We start from the raw sequence: 26,437 nt of genomic DNA, 5'->3' as shown, positions 1-26,437 counted from the left end.
TCCATGCCAAGTTATGCCCCTCTACCAGCCCCCAAGGCCACTCACACCCTCTATACCAAGATATGACGCTCGCATGCCCATTCACCCAGTATATAGAACCAATGATCCCTATAGTAATAATAGCATGTGTGGAAAAGCTTTTTAAAGAGTAATTCATTTATAACTTTGACTTCCTTAAAAAAAACTTTCACTACAACTCCATAAACATGTCAATCATTCAAACCTTTAAAGTCTCAACAGCAGAAACTACAAACTGTTGACACCTCTTTATCTTGTGTAAATAAACATTATGCAATTGACAGAATAGATCACAGAGAAAGAGCTGTCAAGAATACATAATGAGGCTTGGTTGAGAGCCCAGGCATCAATTAGCCTGTTAAAACTGCTGAGCCCCAGGGAAAACATTGCTTAATTGACACATGTTATTGTTACTATGGTGTTCATTTGCTCTGTATACTGGGTGAATGGGCATGAAAGTGCCATATCTTGTTATGGAAAGTATGAGAGGCCAAGAGGAGTGGGTGGAGAGGCATAGTTTGGCATGGAGGGTATGAGGGACCATTGGGGGGGGGGCCTGTCATGAGAAGGCATGGATGGGAGGGAGGGGTCGGGGTGGTGAGGGATAAGGGCCCAAGGCCTCTTTTTTTGATATACCAATATTATTACAACTGGCTGAAGTCCCAGAACACTGAGGTGGGCATTTTAAACAACTCACCTTGGCATCCGGCAGTCCCTGTAGCTGCCTCCAAACATTTTCTGGGGCAATGGGCCTGACTCCAGTTAGCACCCACTCCTCACCACCTCTCTGAATGCAAATCCAGCCTTTGCAGGCATTCACTTTCTCCTGCGGTGGGCACACCTAGGCAGGAAATTTCCTGACTCCCACTAGCAGCCTGTAGGATAAAAATCCAGCTCAATATGTTAAGTTACTCCCAACAAATTGGCACGCAGCATGAAAAACCCTAGAGTCTCTTTATAAGGGCAATGAGTACTATTACTAACCTTCACATGGTGTTGACTTTTTCTGCAGTTAAGATCATTAAAATGAACCAAAGAATGTGTTGCATTATGCAACCATGCCAAAAACATCTATGTTAAACAAAATCTTCTGACAAAATTGAATACAATAAACATGATGCAGATAAAAAATGCATTTGATTTTTCAGCCTCCAATTACTTAAGTTATTTCATGTCGCAACAGAACCCATTTAAATACAATTAACTATATTTATACTCTGCTTAATTTGGAATATAGTAACATATAACTAAGGGCGACTTCTTTCTAAGTACACGCATTACAAATGTAATTAAACTGAAATGCGTTATAGTTGTACACATAGTTCTATTAGAGCATGTTTTTTTAATGAGTGGCTCTTGTTTGAGAAGTGCTTGAGATTATGCAATGTATAATGGAAATTATTGTGGGAATAACACACGCATACTATTATAATCAAAACATAATCAAACACAGTGTAAAAGTAGGATAACACACTCAAGTTTTAGCATCTATGTTTGATATGTTATTGTAAATAGTAAATTGACAGTCATCAAAATTTAGGTCCAATAAAAGAGCTTCTTTTGATGGTTTTAAATGTCTAAAGAATATTATTATAAAAGGGAAAATACTCTCAAGAGAAATATTTAAACCTCTTAGACCTCATACAAATATTACACAAAGAAACAAGATTTCTCCTTAGTTGTGAAAACTGAAGTCTATATTTGGACACTGGATTCCTGCTGTCCTGTTGGTTCGCCAACAGTTGTCATCTGTTTGAGAGGCAGTATTTTCTTTACAAACTGCTATTGTAGTGGGTGATATCTCATTCCTGACAGTTCATTCTGTGTTTTATGTCACTTTGGGAGAAGAGATTTGACTCTGATGGTTACCTGTCCTGTAGGCAGAAAGTGTTTATGTTCTAGAAGATCTCACAGCATCATTCTGTCCTGGCCAATATTTATCTCAACCAACACCCAAGGCAGGTTACTTGGTCATCATTGCATTGTCATGTGTGGGGGTTTGTTCTGTGCAAATTTTTTTATTTTCTATTGTATTCTTTCATGGAGTGTGGGATTTGCTGACTAGGCTAGCATTTATTTTCCATCCATAATTGATGCTTTTCCGATATTACAACAATGACTATGCTTGTAAAAGACTTTGGGATGTCTTGAGGTCATGAAAGGAGCTATATAAATTTCAGTTTTTTTACTTTTTGTAGTCTTTTGCAAGAACTGTATCCCCAGCATCCCACAAAAGCTCATGTGGTACATTACAGTTGATAGGATCAGACATTGGTTTCATGATTTTTCTGAAATTTAAGTGTCCAAAGGCAAAGCTATTATAACTCTGAAAATAAAATCAAAACTCATTTCTCTTTCCCAGGAATTTCTTTTGCACTTTCCTTTGACTTTCAGTCCAAAACAATGGAGTATAAAACTCTAGAGCAGTAGACTGATTCAATTAGCCCAATTTTAACTCCAGGCCAGTTTTTGGTGGGTAACAGTGTGATTAGAAACTCACCTGCTGCTCTAGAAAAGAGGCCCAAGGCATTTTAACACATGGGTCTCAACTAAATTCTGCTGGCGCACTTTCTGCCCGTTCTAGCTGGGAAATCTCACCACCACCCACTGAGGCCAGGTAAGTAACCTGGGCAATTTTAAGTGCCCAACAACCCAGTTTCTGCAAGATGGGGAATGTCGAAATTGTGGCAATGTCTTATCACAGAAGACAATGTGGTGAGGTACCCATTTGGAATAATCTGATTGTATGGATTATGTGCATTGCACAAGGTATTTGGACAATAGTCAATCTATACCCTTTCGCAACACAAGGAAAGGTTGCCATATTGAATCTTTATTTCCACTTTAGAATGGCATTTGTACCTGTCGTTACTTTGTTCAGAAACAACTCCAGTGATGCAGGGAATCAATGCTCTTTATTGTCTTCTAAACGGCATACATTCGAGTATAAAGTTACTGGGAAGTTTGAGTCAATTTGTAATATTTGCAACAGAAATCAATTCAAAAACAATTAAACCAGTTAGGTTGAAAAAAGTGCATGAAAGGAATGTACATACAACAGTTCAGTAAATCTGAGATAAAACAGAAAATGTTGAAGTGTACAGCAGATCTGTGAATATTTATAATAACAGATTAATGTTTTGGATTTGAGCCTTTTATCTGAACTGGGAAATGGGAATTGAACAAAACACAAAGAGAAGGTAGAACAAGAGGCAAAAGGCAATAGCCAGGTATGCTCTTTTTAATCACACAATACAGTTAATGGGAGAGAAATTAGGCTTGTGCAAAAATGGATGGTGGGCCAGTAAAGCAATTGCTTTGTGCACTGCCCGAGTTTCTGCTAAGCTTGGCATTTGTCCTTATTTGAATAAGTTGCCAATCGGGAATTCCAATTCAGTTCACCATTTGGGATTCTACCAGCTTCCAACTGGCAACTTAGTCCTGGGTGGCAGAGGGGAAGGGAGAGGCAAAGCAGAGGAGGAGGAGAGTGAGCCCTGGCTGGCAGCTGAACACAGTACTTCTGTGGAGCTAGGAGCAGCATTATTACCTCTCTTGGCTCTGCATAAATGCAGCTTTTAAAATGTTTGGTGGCCATTTATTGAACAAACTCCAGAGGTCCCTTTTCCAACTGTTGGTTAAGTCAATCCACCACTTGTATCTGGTTCCTAAAACTGGCATTAGGATCCCAATTTCCACAAGTAAGAAGCCTTTTGTCTTGTCAGGCTGGCACCTGGGAAGTGAACTGGTTTGCTTGTAGGGAAAATCAGGTGCTGGAGGTTGCCAACTTTTACTTTTTACACCACACTTAAGTGACAGGATGACCAGCTTTGAATACATCAGTCCCAGCAGCAATGGCAACTCCAAAGTAAACTTGGCACATTCACTGAGAAAGTCCATTTTTTGTTTACAAGTTAGATCTTCCCAGCAATCAGTTTAGCACGTCTATAAATATTACTCAAGGGTTTCTGCTGGCTGTGCAAGGATCATTATGTAGGTAACTGGTACCCTTAAAAAACCTTCAAGCACTGTAAAAATGCAGTTTTAATTTAGTGTATAGGAGTTGGCGACATTCTTTGGTTGTACAAATTAAGCAGCTTTTGTTACCTTAAGGTTACTGAGGAAATAAAATGTGAATTCCCTTGACTTTGTGCATGATTTTCACTAGAACGTGCTTAATTTTTTGACTACACCAAAAGATGCCGAGTAACTTTACACTGACTTAAAATGAGCTAATAAATGTTACCAACAACATACAAACTCCCATCCTGCTGAACAAGTCCTATAGATACTTAGCAGCTCTACTCTAATGAGGTTGACTGCATTTTGCAATAGTAATGACACTGAAACTATTAGCATTTGCCATCATTAAGCCTCTGAAACTGACAGCAACTTCTGGGGCAGAATTTTCTGGTTGGCGTGGGGGACGGGCCCCGCACTCTTGCGCGTAAAATGATGTGCGGTGACATTGGGCGAGCGCCCCGACATCACCACGCGCTATTGTGCTATGTCGCTAGGGGGGGCGAGCAATGATGTCTGACACACACCTGCAATTAATTAACGGGCCATTTAAGGCCCTTGGCTCACCAATCGATGCCGATTTTTCAGTGCCCGTGCAATCTTCGTGTCGGCGCATGGGTGCAATGGGCAGGCGGGTAGGACACACTTGTATTAACCTCATCCACAGGCGAGATAAGAGGGCTTACTGGGGTCATGACTGTACACAGTCAAGTACTTATTTTTGAAAGTTTTTGAAATTTGCCTGTGTGATCTGCAGTACTTCAAAACACATACCAGCTGCTTTTTCTGGACTCTTAGCTTTAAGGTTAGCACTCTGCAGTGAGTAATCGTTTCTGGTCCTGCGGGTTTCAGGAAGCCTTCCCTTAGCCTGGGAATGGGAGCTGAATTGTCCACTGGAGGCAGCTCCACTGAGGAGGAAAGGAGGGCAAGAAGTGGGAGGAGGCCAGGAGTGCACCTTCAGCCTCCAGGGGAGCCAGCTTTGGGAGGACAGGGGCAGGCACAAGGGGCACAGGGCCAAGAGGTAGTCCAAGGCATAAGGGGCCACAGAAGACACCACTATCCAGCTGCCAGAGTATATAGGGGGCGAAGTAGCTACCTCAATATCTCTGAGGTGCAATGCCAAAGGAGGCTCTATCTCTCAAGGGAGACAGTCAACTATATCTGTCAGATGATTGGGCCTGAGATCTCTGCTGTGTGGGTGGACACCCCATGCCAGTGGCTCCGAAGGTCACAACTGCCCTCAACTTCTATGCCCCGGCTCCTTCCAGGGCTTGGTGGGTGATCTTTGCGATGTCTCCCGATCAGCTGTCCACACTTGTGTCAAGCAGGTTACAGACGCTCCGTTCAGGTGTGCGTTGACCTCATCCGCTACTGTTGGGACCAGACAAGCCAGATGCTTCGCAGCGATTGTTGGCTTCCCCCATGTCCAGGGTGCAATAGACTGCACACATGTGGCCATCAAGGCGCCATCAGGTGAGCCCGGTGCCTTCGTCAACAGGAAGGGCTTCCACTCCATGAATGTGCAGATAGTGTGTGATCATAGGATGCTGATTCTACAAGTTTGTGCAAGGTACCCAGGCAGCTTCCATGAGGGCTACACTCTCAGACACTCCCAGGTGCAAGGTCTCTTCAGTGCTCCAGCCCGGCCGGATGGTTGGCTGCTGGGTGACAAGGGCTATCTCCTCAGAAGGCGGCTCATGACACCTCTCCGCCATTCAAGAACAGAAGCTGAGCAGCAGTACAATAGGAGCCACAACTCCACAAGGCTGGTGCCCACACCCTGCACTCTCGACCTGGCCAGTCCATTGCAGGGATAGGCAAGTCATAGACCTTCGCAATTTTCATAGAGTCGGGCTTGCTTTTGAAAGGTGAGTTCAAAGGTCTTGCCCATGCCCCCTATGCCAAGCTATGTCCCTCTACCAACCCTTCATACCCTCCATGCCAAAGCATGCCCCTCACCCACCCACTCATGCCTCATTACGCATTCTTGGCTAAGAGCCCAGGCACTCATTAGGCTGTCGATAGTGCTTCATATAATCAGGCCGCTGGGTCGCCGTTGGACAATGCACTCCCGCTATCCTCGGGAGTCATGCATTATGCTGAGTGGACCTTAACTGGTCCGCCTGTGTAAAATGGCGGCTCAGACCCGATTGCAGGTGGAGATCGGGTCCGCACCCACTCTCGCTCCACCCCACCCCCACACCGGAGTCCATACATGCACAGTTAAAAGCAGAGATCTGGAAGGTTCGATCAACAATTTTATGCTTCTCCAGAGGGTGTGCTGTTGAGGTCCCTCCAAATTTCAATCAATTGGAAATTACTGAAGTGATGAGAACCTCCAGTATTATCAGTCTCGTTGTTAAAACCCTTGAAAAAGTTACACCTTGTTGAATGAGCATTTGTTGGTGTATTAAGTTCATACGGCTGGATTTGTCTCCTCGGGGCGGGCAGTGGGAGTCAGGAAATTTCCTAGCTTAGCCCAGCTGCTTCAGGGGAAAGTGCCAGCAAAGATGGGAATTTTGTTCCAGGGCTGGGGCAGGTGCCATCTGGAGTAAGGCCCACCACCCCTGGAAAGAGTTGAAGGCAACCACATGGGGCCGCCGAGTGCTGAGGTGGGTTGTTTAAGAGGCCTGCCTCAGTGCTCTGGGACTTCATCCCAGCTGCAATAATGTGAGCAAGACAAAGAATTGCCCTCTAGCCCTCACCCCCCAACACACTCTTCCTGCCATAACTCTTGCCACCTCATGTCTCTCATGTACTCACATGGCCTCTCATGTACTCACATGGCCTCTCATGCCCTCCATTCCAAGCTATGCTCCTCCACCCATCTCCTCTAACGGCCACTCATAACCTCTATGCCAAGGTGTGGTATTTCCATGCCCATTCACCTACTATACAGTCTGTACAGAACTAATGGGTCCTATAGTAACAACAGGATGTGTGAAAAATGTTTATCCATTCATAACTTTCTTAAAAACAAACTCCTTTCACTGCAGCCCTATAAAAGCGCCAATCATCCAGACCCTTTAAAGCATCAATAGCTGAATATGAAAGCACTTGAACCCTCTTTATCTTGTGTAAATAAACATTGTGCAATTGACAGAATAGATCAGAGAGCATAAGCTATCAACCAAGCAATGTTTTCCCTGGGGCACAGCTGTTTCAACAGCCTAATAAGTGTCTGGGCTCTCAGCCAAGAATGCATAATGAGGCATGAGTGGATGGGTGAGGTGCATGCTTTGGCATGGAGGCTATGCGATGCCATGAGGGGTCAGTAGGGGGACATAGCTCGGCATGGACAGTATGGGGTTCATGGGAGTGGTTGGGAGGCATAGATTGGCATGGGGGGGCATGGGTAAGACCTTTTGAACTTACCTTTCAAAAGCTAGCCGACTCTATGAAAATTACAAAGGGCTACGACTTGCCTATCCCTGCAATGGACAGGCCAGGTCCAGAGCGCAGGGTGCGGGCACCAGCCCACACCCTTAACATGCACTAGTGAAAATTGGGGGTGCCGGGAATAGGGTTGGGAATTCTGAAATCGAGTCCTGGCCGCCATTTTTATACCTCCATGGAGTCTCCTGACTCCATGAAAACCTAGCCCGTAATTACTGCTGAACAAACTCACTGAACCCAAAAGTGTAATGTTATATTTGTTAAATGTCAAATTTCTTCATTGTGATAAGAAATTACAAGTTTTTAAAATGATTTTTTGAAACTTTTTCATGTTCTAGCTTCAAACTTAATCCCATGCGATCTCAATCGTCTATTTCCCACCTGTAAAATTTTTAAAAAAAAGTGAAAGGATTCAGTGCTTTTTACTTCCTGGTTTGCTGTGTGAAAATTCAGCCCAATGAGATTTTCCAGTTCTCAGCTCCATGGCATTAAAAAATATTTGGGAGTGAATTCAAACACTTTTATCTTCTGGCTCATAAAACAGTACTAAAGTAGTGGGAGAGTCAGCAAAACCTTCACTACTGCAGTAGCCTTCAGGATCATTAAAGTGATAAAAATATACAGCAAAGAGCAAGAAGGAACAGAATGACGATTGAAAAACAAGCAAAGAAAGACGCATTTTCAAACATCAGCTTGTGAAATATCATTGTCAGCAACTTCTTGTAGCAACTGTCTGATATATCTGTGAATTAGAGTGACCATGGGCTGGATTTTACAGCTCCCCCGAAGCCAGGCATGTTTGCGGTGGAGTGGAGCACAAAGTGCAAGAGATGCCCTGCAAACCATCTTCTCGACCACCCGCTGAAGTCAGCAGTACGCTCGCCATATGTAAATAAAGGGCTAATTGAGCTTGTTTACAAACCAATTGACCGCAATATTATGCTTCCCACGCCATAACACGATTGGTGTGGGCATGCAGGTGGGTGTGGGCAGCCAGTTCCTTCAAGAAAGTTTCTAAAAAGGCAGGAAGGGGATATACTATTTCTGGGAGGATAGGTCTTTGAACATCGGGGGTACCCCCCATTCCCTCCTCCACCCTGCAAAACCCACACTCCCACTCCCTTCCCTGAGGCTTCAGATTCCTCCCCGCCCAATATGTCTGACTTTCCTGAGTCCAGAATCGATTGAGGTCTCCATCCTGGGTCTGATGGCAATCCTGGCAACGCCAGCGCTGTTAGGACTGAAAGAGCTACCGGACAATCAGATTCGCTCCCAAGGGCAGGGCTTCCTCCCAGTGAAGGGTTGAAGTCCCACACTGTTGTTGCCATCTGCAGCATGTTATTGCTGCAGAAAATATTTTTTCTCACCTTTAGTCAGGGGTGAGCAGTGGAGTTGAGGCTGGTGTAAACAGCAATTTTTGTAAACAGCCTCTTTTAAATCTAATCCATCTTTTCCAAAAATCGATAATAATGCACAGGTTTCTTTTGAATGAGAATCTCTATCTTTGTGATGGATTCCACAATGTAACAGAGATAGGGCTCAGAACTTGATAACAGGGAAGTGGGAGATGGCGTTACTGCTCCATTGCAGATTTCTCCTTCTAGACTTCTTGAAAGCAACCAGGGGGTGTTGTAATAAAAGACATTCCAGGATAGTTATTCAGGTCACATGACCCCCCCCACCCCATAATGAGTTGGGTATTCCACTGAAGGTAATTGATTAACTCCAGTCTGGACAGGTCTTGGCTATTGTTTTATTGTCTAGCTGATTAATTTTTTTAGTTTCCCAGCAAACAATTTTGAATAGACCATTCTTCCCTATGATGAGCTAGGAAGAACATATCAATGCCTTCTATATTGTCCCGGTAGACTTTCTGTTTTGCCCAATGCATATAGTGAGAGCCATTTACAGTTTCAGTTCATCTTTGAAGTAGTTCCTGGCATCTGCAGGTGTGAAATTCCATAGGAGGCCTTAGTATGTCCTAATTGTAACTCATAATGGAAGCTTCCAGAAATTGACCAACTTGTAAATCCAGGTGTGTCAGGTGGCTTGTGACAGCCATTTTAAGTCAGTGTCTGTTTGCTTTAAAAAAAAAGCCCTTTTAAAGAAGTTCAATATATATTTGATCAGCTGATGAAATTAAAGATTAATATTACAGTTGCACACGTCACATCATCATGACAATATAATTACCATGGATGTAGCATCACATCACTGAAGTACATTCAGACACCATTTATAAGTTATACAAGAACACTGTTCAGGAATGTCAGTTTTTTTGTATCCACTTTCTATATGGCCCAGCCTGTGCTGACTTGCCTCAGTGAACAAAAACGGTAATAGAACTTGAACTCGCATGTGCTGTGAGAATAGCTTTATGTTTAGTGGTACCCTTACATTCTTTTATAGGTGTTCTGCCTCCACTTGAAATGAAAATGCTAACTGGAATAATACAGCTATTTCTTTTCTGGTTGGTTATAAATGTGGAAAATTCTTTTGAAGACAGTTGTTAAAGCAGCAACAGGGCTTTTTCGATTTTCACTTTACACCAAATTACGAATCTTACTTGTCTGCTATGCCATATGCCATTCAGACAACATCGTAGCTATGACAACTGTAATAGTGCTGTACCATCCATGTTATAGAAATAATAATAATGAAATGTTCTGGATGTTTTTCTCTAAATCATGTATTATTATTTAGACATTTAGCAGACATCTTTATCGAAGGTGACTTACATTACATATTCCACGCTGTAGAGTACCATGCATTAAGACATATTCCAACACCAAAAATTAAAAGAATAAACTTGAACAAATTTCTAGGGACATTGTTTGCTCAGGGACATAACACCTTATCCAGGGACTCTCTCTGGAAAACGGAGACATGTAGTCACTCTACTGTAGTAGTGCTGTAATAGGAAACATAATTATTCCTGTCAGGTACCGCATGAAGCTATTGGACCCTTTTATATGCATTGTCATCATTTCACTAACAAATGCAGTACTACACATATTGCAGATTTAGCTCGTATTAGAAAAAAATGCAAATAACTTTATTTTTTAAAATGGGAGCAATCTAGTCCGAGGTGAATTCTTCAAGTAATAGTTGGATTAATGGGGAAGATGGTTTCTGAAAGACGAACAATAAAAATTCTGCACATTCTGGACAAGCTAAGAAATAAATGGTAGTGAATATTGTAGTAATCCTTTCAGATAGTTCTGATGACGTTACATTTAAGCATTCTCAGAGCCCACGGATTGAATTGTAGTTTGTGTTCATTTATAGATTGAGAAATCCTCCCTTTTAACTGTCTCTGCTTCTTTTCTACTCTTTCTGCATATCTCTCTCTATCTTTCCAGATACACATGCTCAGAAAGCAACGGGAGCAGATAATCATGGAGTCAAGGATCAAGGAGCTGGATGCAGTGTCACAAGAAGTCAGTGAACTCACACTAGTTGTCAAAGTCAATGTATATCTCTTCAAATACCATAACCCACCAACTGCGCTATTATGCTCAATTCACCACACCCCCTTAACTCACCTAACAACAATCCTTATTAATCCTTATTACTTCACTGCATCCTCACACTCAGCATTGCTGCAGGCCTTACATCCGCATCTCACAGTTTCAACACTTTGCCAGATATTCAACTGGGACAGCCACATCCCCCAACAAATTGTACGACACTCACTGACACACATCCTTCGTTTTTGCAGGATAAGGTGACACACAATTGGAAGCAGCAGGAGATAACTGGAAGGGTCCAGGCACGGCTGCGTGTCCTAACCCTCAAGGAGGAGATGGTGCTGACCATTATTGGGGTGCCCACTGCTGCCGTTCACTCTTTTTTTTCCCAAAGCCTATGGTTCTTGCATTCTTTTCCCATCATTCACAAACATATTCCACTTTTATTACTACTCTATTTACAGTACAGGGTGCATTGAAAAGATGAGTACCAGGATTGTATAAGGAGGGACTATCATGGAGGTACATAGATTGCATAGCATGAAAAAGAAAGTTGAATTGGGGGAGCTCCTGGTCAGGTTGGGAGGCAATGAAGCTGCAACAGCAATTCAGTAGTAGTAAAAGCTTGGAAATGATTCATGGGAGGGTGGAGAGACAGCTATGAGTCAGGGAAGTTGGTCTGTGGAAGAGCACAGGTTGCGGCCTGATCACTGAGAGATCTATGGCTGAGAGGACATTTACATGGGAAAGATGGGACTGGGGTCTAGGGGTCCTTACAGGGTAGGTATGTGACCTGGAGGGGTGAAGGGGGCAGACACTCAATTTAGGGACACTTGGGAAAGGCTGAGTTCAGATAAATCAGGAAGGGACTTGTATTTCAGCTCTCGAAACATAATGCATGCAGCACTAGGGAGAGAGGCATGGAGGACTATGTGGAAGAATGGAGGAGAAGAGGAGGGAAAATAGTTGGAAGCTGAATGTAAAGGGTTAGGAGCAGCTTTCTCTTCAGATGTAGAACTGAAAGTCTTCATGCAGGCAGGGGACACACCTATCTGCCAAGTAGCAGGAGATGTATTTGTGGGCTTTCAAAAAGGCATTTACTAAAATATCACACAATAGACACTGGGAAAATAGAAGTACACGGGGGTAAAAGCTTGTTTTGAACAGTGGCAGAAAGTGGGCTGTATCAGGTCTTCCACCTTTTATCATTGACTGCAAAGGAAGTACATGTCAGATGCTGTGTATTATGGGTGGCCGATCCAATGCTATCTGAAATGAATTTCTACCCATATCTACCAGGGATGGTACTACATTGGGTATGTAATTAACTAAGGGTTAGGAGACAGAGAACGGTGAACGGATGTTTTTTCGACCAGAGAGAAGTTTGCAATGGTGTCTGGCAGGGGCTGGTATTAAGACTGTTCTGGCCTCGAGGGAGATCATTAACTTTTAAAAAGAAACTTGAGCTCCCAGTTATTAACTGAAATAATTATACCATAAGGTTTCATGTTTTAAACAAAAACTTCTACTTTACGAGAAATAAACAAAAAAAGTACTTCTAACTTAACAATAAATTTCGTAAACATTTATACTTTAAACCCAAAAATTTCAAAGAGTCACTTCCTATTCTGTTTTTATTTCCACCCAAGAGTTCCCTATACATTACAGGGTCTTGAGAGTTCCTTCGCTTCTCCTGGGACCAAATCAAGGTGTGCCACAGCTCTCAGGAATTCACTCTGATTTTCCTCAGTGTTGCTGCTATTCTTTGAGGAATGAGATTCTTTGGGGTCGTTCCACTAGCATTTGGCTATGTGACTCTTCAACTCTCCTTAAACACCTTACGACTGTTGTCACCCCAACTCAAGCATGAGCCTCACTGCTTTCTTGCTCAGTGACTCCAAAAATCAGAAAACAACCTTAGTTTCTGATTGTTCCATGTTTCTGGTTTCAGCAGCTTCCAAGCACCGACTGCCTGTCTCAAGGTTCCTCCCAGGCTGGCTTCAACTTCAACTGCTGGTTCTGTGAGAATACACATAGATAAACCCAAAACAAAAGAGTACCTCCCTGCAACCTATTCCCATGTCTAAGTGGCACACCTGGGATGTCCAGATAGAGATTTCAACTTATTAACTTCACCTTCCAAAATATCCCTTTACCAGCCTGTCACCAGGGATTCATCTTACATCCAACAATTCAATACCCAAACTAAAAGCTATATACCCACAATATATGAATCATGAAATTAGAATTTCTGCAGCAGGACCAAATAGGAAGTGGTCACAACCTGTGTCCTTTGAAGGGATTGCTAGAGGCTATGCTGGGAAACTTAAAAGATAAACTTGGCAAGCATTAATGCCCATCTTGTGCCTTGCTAAATATCCTTCCAAACATTACAATGCCCACCCAGACCTGACTTTGCCCTCCCCTTTATTCTTTAATTGATTATAGCTGACTTGACTCTGTGGCTGAAGCTGTGGATTACCTATCCTCTGCCAGAATGGCTCCTGCCTATCAGGGCTCAGATTGTGCTGACAGCTCATTGCTTTTGCGAAAAGAGACCCAACCATCAAAATTGTTTGTGGCTCACACTAAAGATACTCCATCCATGCAATGTACACTCTACTTCAAAGTTGCCTGTAGCAATTTTATTTTTAAACAGAAAACATTTTTTGATTTATTGGATCAATTGAACCACTAACAGAAACATAATTAAAATGATTGGATAGATTCATTTTATCTGTATTCTTCTTCTCTTATGTGCACATATAGTGCATTAGAATCAATGACATACACGCATGGGACTTGGCTGAGACAAAAGTGTGAAATGATAACCATTCCAGCTGGGAGTTAAAGACCATGACATAACTGGATCATATCAATACCAGTTTTCCTTTCGTGACCTATACTTAGCCGATACTTACTCTAAATTGTGCACCCAAGTACTCTGAAATAAAAGCATACAAAAGGATGTGATCTGTGAAGTACTATTATGGTTAATTAAGCAGATTAGCGAGCGTGAACCCGACTGACGCCTGCGATCGGGTGGGCGCCGCTATTTTACGTGGGCGGGCCAATTAAGTCCCGCCCAGCGTGATGCTCGCCTGGAAGCGCTGAGCGCTCCCTGTGCGGGCAAGGGGGGGATTCCCTGAGTCGGGGCCTGCGCTCTTACCCACAAAAGATCGCAGAAATCTTCTCAGGGAGATTAGTTTAAGTTTTGAAAAATGGAATAAAGGTAAAAAAAAAATTTAAGGACATGTTCCATCGTGTGAACCTGTCACATGAGCTGGGACATGCCCATTACTTTTTTCAAAAATTTTTTTGTAATTAATAAACTCTTCATGAAACCTCGTCCTGCCCGCGAATGAAGTTTCATTAAAAATGCAAAGGCTGCCTGGGCTCTTCGCCTGCCCACCAACCTTAAGGTTGGGTGGGCAGCATTCTTAACAGCTTTAATTACTTTGTTAATGGCCTTAATAGGCCTTTGACAGCTCGGTGGGCATGTAGCCGATGCGGCTGTGTGCCCGCCGAACTGAATCTAAATGATGCGCGGTGACATCGGGATGCCTGCCCGATGTCACCGTGCGTCATTTTATGAGTTGGCGAGCAGGCCCCCCCCCCGCTCACCGACAGGAAAATTCTTCCCTATGAATAACATATTATTCCAAATCTCAGCTGAATTCCCTTTTCTCACAGGCCCCGTCTGAAGCCCAAATTAATAAATATTTTTTCCAGCTTTTTTATTCATCACTCTCACCCCTGGAACCACCTCTGTTCCATATTAAATTATGTATTTTAGCCCATGATATTAATTCTGTGCTGTTGAGCAACTATTAGCATTGTATGAAGGAACATTCTCATTAGAATGCACAACATTCTTAGTTTTCACTATTTGAATTATGTATCATTTCACACTCAATTAGCTAGTCATGTACTTTTGAATACCATTAAAAGAGAAAGCAGGTTATTTTTATATATATGTATGGAATCAGTAATTGAAAGGCAGTGGAAACATCTCATTTTGGATAATTTTCTTACAATTTGTTTTAAAATGGTGAAACTTTTATTTCACAATTAATTAATTGAAACACAGTAAAAACTTCAGATCCATTCTTCTGCATTTTTATAGCTTTAAGCATCCAGGACTATTAAATATTGAAACATAAGCAACGCATTTGAATAAAACACTGGGATATATTATACCTCTTATTTATTCATATATATATCTATATATATATATATATATACTTCAGCCTTTTTTATTTTTACTATGGGTTCATTATTCACACTGTTATCTACCTCCCTAATTTTTAAATGTCTATTTTTATTCCTAGCCCACTTGCCCTCTCCATTCTCTCCCTCTCCTTTGATTGAGAGTACAGAATGAAAGTACAGGGGGCTAAATTTGATAGCAACCGAACATGGATGTGGGGGTCAGGATGTGAAATTAACCTGTGGCTATTGACTGTGACAACACACAAACCTCATACTGCCTGCCCATTTCAATGCTTTCTGTGTCCTGCCAGCACTAACAGTGTTATTGATTGGATGGACGCATGAGCCGTGGCCAATATTGAGTGGTTAGCACCACTTAAAACTAGTCTGCACTTCTTAAAGAAGTGGTGAATTGTGGCTGGAGCAGGTGTTGGCAGTCATTCAGGAACTGCTGCTGACTTGGGAAACATTGAAGAATAACACAACAGAGGAGGCAGCAGGCTGCAAGATTTTTGGATTCTGCACTGGAGGTCCTAGCGAAGGAGGTTGAAAAGAAAAGGGACATCTTGTATCCATAGGGGCCCGGGGGCCCTCCAGGTGCATATGCTCAGAGAGCAATAGGAGCAGATAACCATGGAGTCAAGCATCAAGGAGCTGGATGTAGTGTCACAAGAAGTTCAGTGAATTCACACTAGTTGTTAAAGTCAGTGTATATCTCGTCAAATATCATAACCCACCAACTGCGCTATTAACTTCAATTCACCACACCCCTTTAACTCACCTAACAACAATCCTTATTAATCAGGACTCATACCAGACATTGATGAGCTTCACTGCATCCTCACACTCAACATTGCTGCAAACCTCATATCCACATCTCACAGTTTCGACACATTGCCAGATATTCAACCAAGACAGCCATATCACCCAACAAATTGTACGACAGTCACTGAAACATTTCCTTCTTTGTTGCAGGATAAGGTGTCACACAATTGGAATTAGCAGGAGATAACTGGAAGGGGACAGGAACGACTGCATGTCCTAAACCTCAAGGAGGAGAAGGTGCCGACCATTATCGGGGTGCCCACTGCTGAGATCATACCAGCAGGGGGACCGAAATCATTGTAGATGCTGGTATTCTCATGGCTCATCCTCCTTCTCACACCCACCCTCTCTTCTGATTTACAGCACATGAACTGCAGATGGTGTAAACATGCACTTCTTTCTTTCCACCCACCCCAGTTACCCTTGTGACTTTCTGCTTTCAGATACCCATACCTAGCCAGACACAGATTTATAGCAAGAAGACAGTGATGGTGAAGATACACCATCACCCGGTTTCGTTCTTGCAGCAACCAGCTCAGATGTTGGCACTTCACATAATTTAGAATTAGAACAGATGTGTGATCTGCCTAGAGCAAGATAGCAGGCATGAGTGTCTTGCAGTCAGGTTAGGGGGCAAGGATATCGTAGATGCCAGCTCCCCAGAGGGAAAAATTGCACAAGGATTCTGCTGCTGAGAACTCAGATGAGTACTTAGATTGGGGAACTCTACAGAAGAAAAGCTGGTGGGTATGCAGAACAAATTACTTGGTGCATTGGGAAGCTTGACAAATAGCCTGTGTTCAATGTCAAGGAGCATGGAGAAGTCCAGCATCAACTTGGTACAGGGCTTTGAGAAGAGCTTGGAGCCCACCCTTTCTGGCATGGAAGTGGTGCTATTGCTTCTCATAGGAAGCGCTCTCATCCCAAGAATTGATTCAGTGAATCTTTGTGCACCTCCCCTCTAAGGTTAAGTATATCCTTCCTCAGGTAAGAAGACCAAAATTGTACATTGTACTCCAGGTGAAGTCTCACCCAAGATGTATACAATTGCAACATGACTTTCTTATTCTTGTACTTAAATTTCTTGCAATAAAGGCTATCATACTGTTTGTCTTCCTAATTGCTTATTATACTTACATGCTAACTTGCTGTGATTTGTGTAAATAAGGCACCCAAATTGATCTGCAGACCATCATTTACCAGTATTTCACATTTTAAATAGCATTTGCTTTTTTATTCTTCCTACTGAAGTGGATAATTTCGTACTTCCCCAACATTATAATCCATCTGCCATCTTCTTACTCAAACTGCTAACTGGTCTAGATCCCTTTGCAGCCTTTTTGTGTCCTCCTTACTTTCCACAGGTCAAATGATCTATAGTCCTCTGGTTTCTCTCCCCTTTCTTGAATAGTGAGGCTACATTTGCTACCTTCCAATCCATGGGACCATTCTGGAATCTGGGGGATTGTAGAAGAATAAAATCAATTCATCCACTATCTTTGCAGTCATCTCTTTCAAAGCCCTAGGATGTAGCACATCAGGTCCAAACAATTTGTCGATTTTTCATTCCTCACTCCCATTAGACCCTTGATTTACTACAATTCCATTATGTCCTCTGTGGTCTTCTACTGTGAAGACTGAACAAATATTTGTAAAACTACTCCACCATTGCTTTATTCTCCATTATAATTTCTCCTGTTTCCATCTCTAAGGAATTATATTTACTTTTGTTAATCCCTTCAGTTTTACATACTTGTGGAAGGTCTTAAAATCTGTTTTTATACTTCTTACTAGTTTACACTCAATCTATTTTCTTCATCTTTTTTGGGTATCCTTTTCTGTCCATCTTTTCATATGTAGGTTTGCGTGTTCACACTGTAAACTGGGGAAAGCTTCCAATTTTTTCTTCCCTATTCCATCCAAGTCCTCTGGCTCAAGGAAGCGCAAAATGCCATCTAAAAATACACCTTAAAGTCTTAATTGCTCATGGGCCTCTTCTAATCCATGTCTGTTTTCTCTTGTTATGCAACACCTTGATCTGCACTTAAAGAAACAGAATTGGCCTGATCAGGCCTCATCTATTCCAATGAACCCAAATGCTCCATTCCATGGGAAATTCCTTTTACAATTGCTTTAGAGGAGTCTCAAGAAAGGTTCACATTATTAAAATAGAGAGAAAATGAAGATAATAGTATGTTTACTCTAAGAAAAAGCATGTCAGAAGATTTACCCAAAGAAAGCTGAGTGATAATGTAAGTAAGGAATCTAAATATCCTGTTGCTTTGGCAGTCACATGGCAGTGATTAATAAAAACATACACGTTTGTTTAAAAACTACTCTAATCTCAATGTTGAGTAATTACAGCACCTGAGATGTATCTACTTACTTCACCTGTAAAGACTGTCACTCTTCAGAATGGATCTATTTCCTTCACTAGCACTAATTCTCATAAAACCCTCTGTGAATCCAGAAGTGTTCTTAGCAAGCCATGAGAAATTCCCTGCAAGCGAACAAAATATCTCATAATTTTCCAATTGGCCAAAAAACCCTACTGGAAGCTATATTACTGAAACAAATCCAAATGATTCATCTCAGATGTCAAAGCAACAAAACAAAGGATTTATCATTATATACATTTCTTTCAAAATGCATTCAGTTATATTTTTAATAGTTTAATTGAAGATTTTAAGAGATTAAATATGGAAAATAAAGTCAGTTGCACTTTCAGTTACATTTTAAATGCATTTTACATGAAAGCATCTGGTATTATTCTTTTAAGATGACATACCCTGATGGAGATGTGGTACTAAACCTTAACTGCAATGGGTTCAATTTTATTACAATGTGGCAGTGTTGCAAAGCTTGATTTATGGCTTGAGGCCTTTAATCCTGCTTTTCATAATAAGTTTGGCACCGTGCATGGTAAAACTATGTCAATCCAGACGCTAATGCACAGCTCCTTGTACCAATACTGAGGAAGAATGGCCTGAAGCAGCCCAAGTTAATAAAATAGAGGGGACGCAGGATGAGGAAAGGGAGCAGAATGGGGAAGGGCTTATTTCAAGAGCAAGAAATCACAGTCACCAGTAAATCTCAACATTTTGATCAGCATTGGACTGGCGGGAGGAATGGAACGTGCTGTGCCAAACTTCCATTTCGCATTGTAGTAGTTATTTAAAAAATGGATCAAATAGTTACTTTAATTTAGTCTCTTTAGAATTTAACATAAATATTTTCTAAAGCAGAATATATAAGATAACTTTCCATAAAATTCTCACTTCCAACCACCACACAAGACTTTAGACAATCTGATGAAAGACAAAGCATAAACATACACTGTAATTTCTATCAGAATTGCATTTCCAGGAGGGGTTATCCTTTGTCTGAACTTCATCAGATCTATGGAAAACCTGGAGAAATTATGTAAATAACATGTACAGTTCCTCCAGGTTTTCATGGATCTTCTAGTGACATTATGCCAGGCAATCAGGGAAAATCCTGTGGAAACTGTTTAGATGTTAGTGTCAAAATATTTTGCACATTTACATGGCATATCTTTGTCTATTATTTTAGTGGGTTAATGTCTCCATGATAACAGCGGATAAAAGAATGTAATTGGAAAATGTCAAGTGTAGGCTATTCATGTTAAGCAGTTTCAGCAGAGCACCTAAAACACATGGTTCAAACATCAAACTAAGATCGGTTAGCAGATTAGCAAAACTTTACCTATGTTTTTGATAATGTTTTGTTTTAAATCAGCTATTAACATGAATTAAAATGCAATTTACAAATTGCTAAGGGGCACGTTAAACATTCTAATTTTAACACTTCAATCTATGATTGGCTTCTATTGTATAACATGCAATTACTAAGCTGCTTTCAGCGTGCATTTTAACATTATTGCAGTTGACAAATGTAGGGTTGCCAACACCAGTTGAAAGTATTCCTGGAGCTTTGATCATGTACCCTCTGACCATATTAATCTGCAAATGGTATTAAATTTACTTATCAGTCCCCTTTAGTTGAGTATCTTAATTCAGAGAAGTTCAGGGAAACAGGCGACCTCCTGTGAGAAGGCAAAGAAGGGAAACTATGGCAAAAAGGGAAAACCAACCATTCAAGGGGTATTTGCAGGGTCTGGGAGAGAACCCAGAGATTGAACTTGGATCTAATCAGCAACTAATAGCAACTCACTGAAATTGCATCAACAATCAACATTAACTAGCAGAGGCCTGCAAAATATTTGTGGTGTGATTAGTATCTTTATTGCAACAGTACTTAATCAAATCCTCAATCCATGTCATCCCATCTGTTGTGGTATCACTTTAAGAGAGAATATGCTAATGAGTAAGTAGCCAGGATGTAAACCATGTGATCAGCAGACATTGCTCAGAGTACCTTTCAGTTTTGCTAGCAACATGTGGTGTGAAGTAGATGCAGCTATACTTTCATGTTAACAATAGCTGTTGAATCTTTATAGTAAATCTGTTGCTGAGTAATCCTATACTACACTTTCAAATAAACTGAACCTATGTTTATTTTACCAGTCCTGTGTAAGATTGCTAAATTTGTATTCCCTGCAGATTCATTTATATTCCTCCTTTTTAAAAAATTAAATGGGATGGGAATAATTAATGTTTGATTCATTGCTTCAATTGCCATTTGTGATGAAGCATCTCAAGATCTGATTAGTCCTTATTCAAAAGCCTTCCTTCACCCTCCCCCCTTGGCTCTTCAAGTGAGAATCATCAGTGCCCGTTTTTTTGGTCCTGATTTGCACACCAGTGGAAATGATCTTTTACTATTTCCCCAGAGTAAAGTCCCCAGGTTTCATACTCCTTCACTGGCTGCTCTGCTCTTGATGCCGCTCCCACTCATTACATTGCTGCTGCTGCCAGCTCTGCAGGAAATATTGAGCCCCACAACCAACCCATTCCCCAGTATCCCCCCCCACCCAGCTGAACTACAATCCCTGCTCCGAGTGGGTGCCAATCTCCAATCTCCTTCGCTTCACATTCCCACCAAAATTGCAATGCCCCAGATTTTCCCCCCCACCTGAACCACAATCCCATGGCCCCTAGACTCCCTTTCACTCCAATGTACTGAACCCTTATTCCCTAGTCACCTGGTCACCCACCCTCCCATGTTGCTTAAGAAGAGAAATTGACCCATTTTAGTTTAGCAGTATTGTTTTAGGAGTACATGGTAATTACAAATTCCAAATGATTTAAATTTTTTTAATGTACTTTCTCCCCAAACCAAAAAAAAACCCTGGCTTTCTCTCCCCATCAAAACTTGTCATTTCAACCATGCCTGGGGTAATCCTTCATAACCTTTCTACTACTATTGATTTGCTTTATTAATAATGCAGTGTGCATACAGTCTAAGGGCCATTTTCTCATCGAACTTCACGACTATTGTGTTTTAATGGAATCGTGGATTGGAGGGTGGTGTTGTGTGCAGCATTTGTAGGGCCCCAAGAATTCTTAATGCAATGCAGCTCTGATCTTTTAGGCCTCAGTCTAATCCACTTTGGGGCTCTTCCACTCACTTTACATCTCTAGCTGCCTCTTCCAGTGCTGCAGCAGTGGGACCCCACTTGCTGCAGGATCTCCAGTTGGAGTACATTCTGCAAAGAAATGGCATGGGGTTGTGGTGGTTTCTGGAGTTACCGAAAGCAGCAAGACAAATTAACTGCAGGTTTAAGAAGAAAGGGACCAAAATCAAAGACAGTCACCTAGAGAGGCCTGAGGTAAATGCAGCAAATGATCAAATCTCCAAGAATAAATCTAACCAGAGTTCACAAATCTCTGAAGCAATGAGTCTCAGTTGGGAGCTGTATCCAGCTCACAGTACAATTCCACAGGAGGGCAGTGCCAGAAATAATGCAGATACCTGTGCACTAAGAACTCAAAGATCAGATGACCAAATATGTGGCAAATTGCCAATTATATTAACCAAAGATGTGAGGAATCAGTTTTATTTCCTCTTTAAAAGCTCCACTGTATATGGAATATCTAAACAACAGGATTTTGTTTAATCAAACTGCCTTTACTTCCATTACAGGGCATTTACAGCACTTTAAAACATTTTCATCATGAGTTTTGGAGCAGACAGAATACAAAGTGTGGCAAATGCAGCTCTAGAAGCTATTTGTTAAAGGGTTTATGGGCTTGCATGCTATCCTTGTTAACTTCTTCTGGCCAGATCAAAATTTCCAGTAATTGTCATTCCCATCTACTGTATAAATGTGATACCTTAAGTCAGCAGTTTATTTGCTGTCAAAAACTTTTCAAATCAGTGTTTACAAAGCTGTTTTAGACTTCTGCAATGGAAAATTAATTTCCTGACCTAGACTCCTCAAATGATGCTTTTCCTGGTCCCAGCACAGTACAGCAACAGCACACCCAAAATGCGCTGCATCTATCCAAGCAAGGCCACACCTTAATTTGGTGAGCTGGGTTACCAATATGGTCCGTTTGTACCCTGAGTGTATGTCCGTCGTCATAAGTCCAGTAACTGACAGAACAATGTGCGTGGAAGTCGGGGCAGAAAGGGGACTATAGCTGTAGGCCTGGCTGTTGGCCTTAGGGCACTGGAACACAGTAGCCACAAAGCTCTCAAGCACTCAAAATTGAGTAGCAGACATGCCAACTCTTGCAGATTTATTGCAAAGGATGCAATTTCCAAGTAAAATTAAGCCACATTCACAATTTCAGGAGGGGGCTATGTAATCTCGGCATTTTCACAGGCATGATTTGTTTCTGATAGACTTTTATGGTAGCATCCAGAGAAGTTGTTGGTAAACTTTACCATGGAGTTTGAATGCGTGCAATCTAAATAATATTATTTGCATCATAACACTAGAAGTATTCATAAATATGAAGTATTGTAAAAAGTTCAACTCCTTGAAATATTGGGGTCTGATATTAAATAGTGCTCGATAGTGTGTGACTCAAGTGTCAGAAGACAAAGGGCTGAGGACTACCTTAAATCTATCCTTGAGCCTAAATAGAAAGAACTCCAGTGGGCTGCTGGTGCCAATGGAGCACCCCAGAGAGTTGCAGGTCACAGCCTTCAAATCTCAGTGTTCTAGGAAACCAATAAGCTTGTAGATAAATCCAGGGATGCAGGGGGAATGCAAATGGGTAATTGGGGGGAGGGAGGGTGGGAGGGAGGTGGTGCATGAGATCAGGTCAGTAGTGGCCTGCAGTATTCACGAGGATGCAGGAGGGTAATTCCTGCTTCTCCTGACTCGATCAGGCATGGCAACAAATGACCTTGTCCTCTGAAGGGCTGGGGATCAGCTTGCTGGCTGTCAGGTAGAAGAACCCAGCCTTGTAACACAAAGTAAATCTGACTGCCCCTTACAGCGCCTTCCTCAGCCCAAATGCTGCTCATCCCTTGACTCTCCATAAGAGGTAAACCCATTCAATATTTGAATCGTGCTCCTGTGTTTAAAAACTTTTCTAGCATTGCTGTCTCACACTGCCTTGAGAAGACAGGACAAAGTCAGTTATCTCAACTTCTGTCTTTGTGTATGGGTGGAATTTTCTGCCCTCTCCTGAGGCAAGTTTAGTGGAGAGAGGCCGGTGGGGACCCCACCATCTTTCCGCCTCCAGCCCAATTAAGTCTGTGGCAGGAAGGCCGATCACACTGTTGTAAAATGAGGCCCTTAAGTGGCCAGTTAATGCCCACATAAAGGCCTTATCCCACCGCCGCTGGGACTCCACTATGTGGGGAGGGACCCGGCATTGGGAAAGCTGCCCTTGCCACCGACCCTCCTCATGTCCAACTCTGCAATCCACCTCTCGCCATCACTCCTCTGTGCCTGAGTCTCTCCTCGCTCCGGGGTCTTAGTGAGCGGGTGGGGGGTGGGTTTGGGTGTACTGTACCAGCAGCAGCCATTGCTTCCCTGGCCTCTGATTGGCTGGCAGCTCTCGAAAGGCAGGACTTCCACCCCTGGGGTCCTAGATTCCAGGAAAGTCTGCTGCTGTCAAATGCCTGAGAAGTCCTGTCCACTGACGGCTGCTGGCCAGAGGCCAACAGCTATAATGGACAGCAGCGCCACTGGGAAGGCGGTGGCTGCAGTCAGTGCGACACCTACCTGAATGGGAGGATCCCAGACGACGGAATCATAGAAGTGAGTGATGGCTGGAGAGGGGTTGCGGGATGGTGTCATGGGGAGGGAGCAGCAAGGTTAGGGGGTGGAAGATCATCAGCAACACGGGAAGGGGAATGGCTGGCAGCATTCTTGATGCTAGGTCTCCCCCACCTCCCAAACGCCAGGTCTTCACCCCCAACGCCCCCTAACCCCAGGAGCCCAAAAACAACCCCAAGTATGTTTGTTGTGCTCCCTGCATGGAGAGGCCCGTGCCTGCTGCTGGGTTAATTGCCTTCCTGCCATGGACTCAATCAGTGTGGAGGTAGGAAGGCAGTGTCCCCACCTGCTACCTTCTCAGCTGATTAAATGCTGCCCCGCTACCAAACCTGCCACGGGAGAGAGCATTAAATTCCACACAGTGGTGCTACTTATTTGGACAACAACATTAGCATCAGAAGCAATCAGACTCAATGAGCATTATTATAGCATAACGCTGACTAATGAACTGCTACATACCTTAATTGCCACGTGTGAGTTGAATATTTTAGCTCAAAAGGTATGCTTCAGCATTTCAAAACAATCATTATTTCCTAATGGGTATAGTCATATAAACAATTTGCTCTTTGAAGAAATAACAATGGTAGAACATTTCACAAATATGCCCCTATTTCAGAGTAATGATTGTGATATGTCTCAATGTCACTTTGTTAATGGTATAGGGTCTTCATAAACTTTTTAAAAAAGTTTTCCAAAGTTTCCCATGAAAATGGTTTATCTTGACTGCATATTGTGGTATACAAAAAAAAACCATAATATTAGCATAACTAAAATGTAGTCAATTTGTGACTTCAATGCCAGTGAAGAAGCATTGAGTTTTCAAAAGATTAGTGGTTTACCCAACTACTAAAATTAAAATAAACATGACAGCGATATTATCTAATATGGTAGGATGCATGTTATCCAATTTCCACCAGTCAAACTGATCAGGCGGAATCATCCTAGAGTTGCACTAGGTGTGGTAGTGGGCGTGAAAAATGACCTTTTACCCGGCTGCTGCAACAGTGGGTTTTCGCGAAGTATCATCCGCTTCCTGCCTCATTAATTATGCAGCCATAGGAAACATGCCATCTCGCTGGCAGGCAACCTCTGAATCACCTGCTACACTGTTACTGCTGGAGGGAGTGAACGGTTGTGGAAGGGATGCCATTCAAGCAGGCTGCTTTGTTCTGAATGCTGTCAAGCTTCTTGAGTGTTGCTGGTGCTGCACTCATCCAAGTAAGTGGACAGTATTCCATCACATTCCTGGCTTGTGCCTTGTAGATGGTTGTTAGGCTTTAGGGAATCGAGAGGTGAGTTACCACAGGATTTCTAGCCTCTAACCTGCCCTTGTATTCACAGTATTTATATGGATAGTCTAGTTCAGTTTCTGGCCAATGGTTACCACCAGGATGTTGATTTTGGGGGATTCAGTGATGGTAATGCCACTGAATATCAAGGGGCAATGGTTAGATTCTCTCTTGTTGGAAATGGTCATTACATGGCACTTGTGTTGTGTGAATGTTACTTGCTGCTTGTCAGCCCAAGCCTGGATATTATCCAGGTCTTGCTGCATTTGTACATGGACTGCTTCAGTATCTGAGGGTACTGAGGAGTCGCGAATCGTGCTTAACTTTGTGCAATCATCAGTGAACATTCCCACTTCTGACCTTATGATGGAAGGAAGGTAACTGATGAAGCAGCTGAATATGGTTGGGCCCAGGGTGTTAGCATTGTTAATGTTTTTCAGATTGAAATGGAAATGGCTACAGTAAAAGAAATGGTGCACCATACCACATGGGAACTGAAATAACAATTGGATAAATGAGTTTCTATTATGTGTACATCCAAAGTTATTAAAGTTGCACAAGTATTTCATAAACACCCTGTACAAAGCTTATAATTTTTCCCCCACAAAGTTCAACATTTATTCCAATGGCAATATTATCAATTCTTTGTTTAATGACAATTAATATGCTGTAATAAGAGTCTCTGAAAGCTCTGACATGTTTTATAATACCTTTGTTGCCTACAACGTGTACTAACACATGAAACAGATTTATAATTAACATGCAAAAAATTATGTAGCGATTCCAGGGCACAAGAATTTTGGATTATGGAGCTACTATTGCTGAGCAACAATCCCTTCCATTGAATCCTGTCCCAAACTATAGTAGTCATAGGATTCTCATTACAATATAGCACCCAAGTTTAGTGATGCGCAAATGATAAGTTCTCCTTGATGATAAAACGTGGCAGTGCTTGTAATATCAATTCCAGAATTCAAAGCATTGTATTATCACATAAATCAAACGGGGACCCATTATAAATAGGATCAATAATCAAACAGTTCACACTG

The 26,437-nt window shown here is 42.1% G+C and overlaps 1 protein-coding gene across 1 annotated transcript in view; it reads right to left on the bottom strand.

Moving 5' to 3' along the window:
• Positions 1-26,437, bottom strand: part of kcnd2 (potassium voltage-gated channel, Shal-related subfamily, member 2) — a 534,892-nt gene that overhangs the window by 244,067 nt on the left and 264,388 nt on the right. The window lies entirely within an intron of this gene.

Source organism: Carcharodon carcharias, chromosome 21, assembly GCF_017639515.1.
Source record: "Carcharodon carcharias isolate sCarCar2 chromosome 21, sCarCar2.pri, whole genome shotgun sequence".
In the NCBI taxonomy this organism is placed as follows: domain Eukaryota; kingdom Metazoa; phylum Chordata; class Chondrichthyes; order Lamniformes; family Lamnidae; genus Carcharodon; species Carcharodon carcharias.
Note: the sequence above shows the minus strand (reverse complement) of the source record. Positions and strands in the feature narration are given on the sequence as shown.